A 6,000-nucleotide genomic window follows, 5' to 3' on the forward strand; every position below is an offset into this window, starting at 1 on the left:
GGGATCAGTGTTCTCGAAGCTATGAACATGAGTTTGACCAAACTGCGGGAGGCAGTGCAAGACAGGAGTGCCTGGCGTGCTCTGGTCCATGGGGTCACGAAGAGTCGGACATGACTAAATGACTAAACAACAACAACAACATCAATAATAATAGGGCCAGGTTTAAAAGGGAATCTAAGACCCTGATTAAAAGATCCAGAAAGCACTATAATAATTCCACTTTGAGAAAGTAGATATTTCCCCCTGTATATTAAACTTAAAGCAAAAAGACACCCTTATCCTACCATCGTACACAGAAGAACCCTGCAGAATCTCCCCAAAGGCTCATCTGTTCCAGCATCCAGTTCTCAAGTTGGCCAACCAGATGCACATGCAAAACTGAGAAGCACAAGAGCTCTTCCCCTACTTGAGATTCTCAGTTCCTGGTACCCAGAGGCATAGTGCCTGTGAGAGTGAATGGAGAACATAGCCATTGTGACTGGTAGCCACTGAGAGCCTAATCACCCACAAATTTATCTGCCAGTGGGATTTTCTTATGTTCTTAAAGGCAGGTACCAGATAATGAGACAGGCACCAGAAAATAACAGGAGATTAGCTGGATCTCATGGAAATGGTAGCAAGTGAAGCACCACTAACTCCATCCCCACAAAACGTCTTACCAATAAAAGCTGGTGGAAGGACAGTCGTTGAAGCTATAAGGATCAAACATAGTATTTGTGGCAGAGAGGACCCCACTGATGAGGTGGTCTCCTGGCCTGAAATAATTAGGTGAATCTATCTTATCCCTTTCCAAAGACAAAAGGCATTTTGTCTTCAGTTTCCCACAGTCCCCATACGGCAGTAGAAGCAGTAGAACGAGGACCATATTTTTCCTCCCAGGAACGACCACCTCCTTACAAAGAATTAGAAGCCTTTTGTTGTGGTGTTTGCAATATGCAATAGCTTTCTTCTTACTAACAGAGTCCTGCAAAGGGATCACATCTGAAGTGGAGAGAAGTCAAGCCAACCTCATTCTGGTCCATTTATCATCTGTCCTATATCTCAGCCCACCCAACTTTTGGGTGGCTTAGGAGGCATATATCTTCCAGACCTTTTTGCCTCAGATGCATGACATCATCGCAAATTCCTCTGATTTCTAATCTAGTGGACTCAAATGTGATCTTTGGACAACTCCCTAGATCTTTGGTGAGAGGTCGAAGCAAAAAAACACACACTCTATCATTTTGATAATTATACGGAGAAGAAGTACCACTTCTGCAAGTTCCTAAACTCCTTCTGCAGCTCCACCTGCAACTGTAGGGCTGGAGAAAAACATGTTTGCGAAAACTCCAAGATCTGGATGTAAAATATGGACTATTGAATAGTATGCAGTTGAAAAGGTTGACAATAGGACCCATGGAGGGGAAGGTTCAAAGATTTGGAGAAAACTATTATATATATATATACTGTATATTCCGGCGTTTAAGACAACAGGGCGTATAAGACGACCCCCAACTTTTCAGTTAAAATATAGAGTTTGGGATATACTCGCCGTATAAGAAATACAACACGGCGTATAAGACAACCCCCGACTTTTGAGAAGATTTTCCTGGGTTAAAAAGTAGTCTTATACGCAGGAATATACAGTATATATATGCATACTTTAAAAGTTACAAAAACAAATCCAGAAATAATACAAAAGGAAGAAATGCAAAGGAAAGCTAAAAATACAAAATTACAAAGAAAATCAAATACAAAGAAAGAATAAGGTACAAATATACCAAAAATCCAAAAAGATTTTTTTTAAAAAAATTTTTTTGACTTCCTATTGTTTGAACATCGCTTTCCTTTTTTAAAGGAAGAATCCAACAGCATCCAATAGAAAGGCAGATCGCACGCTGCTGCCTCCAAAGCTGTGCAGCCAGATGACATCACAACATTCCACAGCAACCAACTGAAAATAGGCCCAACTTTTTCAATAGGCCGCAGCATTGCCAAGCAGGGAAAACAAACATAATAGGTCCTTTCACAAAGGGGGGGGGGGACAGGGATGAGGCACAACAAAGGGGGGGACACATAGCCATGGGGGGGGAAGAACCCTGAGTCAGCCAAAGCAGTGGGGAGGGGGGTTTGGGACAGTAGGCCTCACCATTGCCCAGTCGGTCACAGGTAAAAACAAACAGAATATGGGCCTTTCACAGGGTGGGGGAATCACAGGGATGAAGCACAACAAAGGGAGGTGGGAAACACATAGCCATGGGGGGAGGGAGGTAGGATCCTGAGATAGCCAAAGCAGTGGGGGGACGGACATTTTCAGGAACACGTGTGGGTGGGGAAGTCATATTTTTGAAACTTACAGTAGGGGAGTCAGGGTTGGGACAGGGCAGGTGAAGGGACTCTAAAGGGAGACTCCAGTTTAAGAGAAAAAGGTCAATTTAACACAAAAACCCACAGCAACTCTCTCTTTTGAGTCTGGAAACCTTAAAGAGAAACCAGCAGACCCTTTGTGTTTAATTTCCAAGCAAAGGGTCTGCTGGTTTCTCTTTAAGGTTTCGAGACTCAAAAGAGAGCAGGGCAATTAAAGGCACAGAAGTCCTGTCCTCTATTGAGTCTGGCAACCCTACCAGCTAGTGGCATAATAAAACAAAGGTCGGTAAAGGATTTGGTAACCATATACAGTGATGCCTTGCTAGATGAATTTAATTCGTTCCACGGGTCTATTCTTATAACGAAAAATTCGTCTAGCGAATCCCATAGGAATGCATTGAATTTTTTTGAATTTTTTTCCCCATAGGAGCGCATTAATTGAATTTCAATGCATTCCTATGGGAAACCGCGATTTGCTAGACGAATTTTTCGTAAAACGAATTCGTCTAACGAGGCAACCTCCGCTAGAAAAATCCTTTCTTTAAGCGAAAATTTCGTCTTACAGGGCGTTTGTTAAGCGAGGCACCACTGTATTCCGAAGATCTCTATTTGAAGTGTGTGATAAGTATAAAAACCTATTAGAATGTAAAACGCCTTGGTGGTTATAACCCTTGGAAATTATGAGTGTTAAAAAGATAAATATGAGTGAAAAATGGGTCACATATGAAAAATTAATAAAAGAGGAAGGAAATGAATGGAAAATGAAACCATATGAAGAGGTTTAGGAGTATGTAAATGACTGGCTGCACTATCGCCAAATCAATGAAATGTTTAAAGAAAATTGAAAAGAAAGTGGATTTGATCATAATGAATCAAAATTTGAAATTGAAATATTGAATAATAGTTGTAAAATATTGTCTAAAATGTATAAAATACTGTTGGAATGACACTTGAAAGCTGAAGAGGTAAAGTCGGTGATGGTACATTGGGCCAAAGATTTTAAATATTATATACAGTTAGAGGACTGTTTTTATATGCGACAACAGCAGCAAGAGTATTAATGAACAGAAATGGAAACAAGAATAATTCCCGACAATAGAAGAATGGCAGAAGTTGTTAATGGGCTATGCAGAATCGGATAAGATGACAGGGAGAATTCGAAACCGACGGGACAAGAGGTTCTTGAAAGACTGGACTAAATTTGAGAAATATTTGAAAGACAATTGTAAACAACAAATTACGCTAGTAGGTTTGCAAGAAGTTTTGTAAGGAGAACTATATGAAATATTACAGAGAAAAATTAGGAAAATAAAAATGTTTCATTGTTTATTAAAAGTAATAGTGAATTATGGAATACAAGAAGAAGTTAGGAAGATTGGAAATCTTTAGACATGGTTGATGGAACTCCAAAAAAATATTGTATAAGATATGAATGTTAACTGATGTATAAAAATTTATGTAAAAACTTAATAAAATAAAAATTATTTTAAAAAAGAATTAATGAGCAGTTAATATATTTATGGTCCTTTTATTACAGTGTCATGTTGCAAGCACAAATATACAGCTCTCCGTAAGGAGGGCAGTTGGCTTCCCTAAATCCTCCTCATGATTTCCTCAGCATTTAGGCGCCAACGGAAAGTTCCTCCCTCCCTCTGACTCCTTTGCACTCTGATATGTTCAGACCTCCAAGTCTGTGGTGAAGGGGGTCCCCCACGCTCTCAAGTGACGTCTCAACTAGCTGCCCTCTCCCTTTGGGCTCCCTTGTCATTATCTTGTAACTGGGTAACTCCTCCCTCAGCTGTTCAGCTTCTCTCTCTCTGCTTCTGAACACACTGTGGACAAGGAGGGTGACTTTTCCCCTCCAGCCCTTCATCGGAGAGAAGCTGGTCTGCCATAGAATGCACTCCCCAGTCATCATCTTCAGACTATTCCCTGACATGTTGTGATCATTTGGGTTGCCCTTTTTTAATTCAACAAAATCCTTTAGGTGATTCCATCAATCATGGTATCCTCCTGGGCTGAGGGGGGAAGAGTGATGTCGTGATAATTTGGGTGGCTCTTTTTTAATTCAACAATCTTCTTTGGCGATCACTCGGAGCCGAGTAAGATTGTCTTCCATAAACACGGTTTTAACAATGGGTCCGAAAGTGACTGTGGAGGCCAATTCTGGATCCACACATCCTTCCATAGTGGGGACATTGGTTTCCAGGTGGCAGTTCATCACAGTGTGGGTTTGCCAAGCGTGCCTTCCTCTTAGCACGTTTATCCCTAGCGTCCTGAGAAATTTTCGGAGACACCGTTGATGGAATATTTCGAGGAGTTGGAGATGGTGTTTATAAGTGGTCCATGTTTCACAAGCATATAGTAAGGTTGGTAGTACAATAGCTTTGTAAACAAGCATTTTGGGTTCCCTGCGAATATCCTGGTCCTCAAACACTCTGCACTTCAGTCGGGAGAAAGCCGCACTCGCAGAGCTCAGGTGATGCTGGATTTCGGCATCAATGTTGGCCCTTGTGGAAATTCAACAATATCCTTTAGGTAAGACATGTTCAATTCATCGATTGTGATCGACTCTCAGCACACCCTCAGAGCGCGCTCAGTCACCGGCCAGAGCAACTCCGCAGGTGGCACGACCAGTCGAGACTCTGCTTAACCAGGCTTGCTCATGGTCGCCGCAGCATGAGCTCCGGCTGGTGCTGGCACCGCCTCCGCTTTGTGGCCACCTCAACCACCCCACTTCAACTACCGACTTTGTGTGATGCCCAGCCAGCTGGCCGGTCCTGGAAAGGCATGAGGTGCGTGTCTCCACCTCTTGCAAGCCGAAGCCCCGGGGCGGGGGGGGGGAGACGAGGTGCTTGTAGGGAGCCGCGGGAAGTGCAGCACATGAGAGAGAATGACGCCCCTCCTCCCTCTACCCCCTCCCGCCGGTTCCCATGGAAAGAAAACACCCTCTCCCTCCTAGTTCTGTGTGGATGCTGAACTTTTCCCACCTTTCCAGCTCCAGCCTGGCTGCATTTACTCCCCCCCCCCCACTGAGCTCTTCATCTGGTATGGGGGGATTCAACATTACGGGGGGGGGTTTGGCTTCCTGCGTGTGCCAAGGGCCATGGGAGGGGGCTGGTGGGGGGTAATAACTTGTTATTATTTTTATCATAAGAATGATATGTTGTTCTTTATAGCCCACCCATTGGCTGGGTATCCCCAGCCAAATACAGTGGTACCTCTACTTATGAATTTAATGCGTTCCAAATGCACATTTGTAAGTGGAAAAAAATTGTAAGTCGAATCCCATAGAAATGCATTGGGAGAAAAAATTCGTAAGTAGAAAAAATCCTATCTAAAAATTCGTAAGTAGAAAAAATCCTATCTAAACCGCATCCAAGACGGACGGAGCTCCATTCGTAAGTAGAAACATTCATAAGTAGAGGTACCACTGTATCATGTTTAAGTTGAAGAATGACAATGGGAGAGTGTGGTAGATCACTGCCACTTTTTGATACTGGATAGTAGATCACAGCCTACTTGAAGGTGGACATGCCTGCTTTAGTTGACGTGACACAACTTTCAGCGGCTTTGATGCCACCAGTCATGGTATCCTCCTGGACTGGCTTAGTGAGGTGGGTGTCAGAGGCACCGTATTACAGTGGTTCTGTT

Source organism: Zootoca vivipara, chromosome 2, assembly GCF_963506605.1.
Source record: "Zootoca vivipara chromosome 2, rZooViv1.1, whole genome shotgun sequence".
Classification (NCBI taxonomy): domain Eukaryota; kingdom Metazoa; phylum Chordata; class Lepidosauria; order Squamata; family Lacertidae; genus Zootoca; species Zootoca vivipara.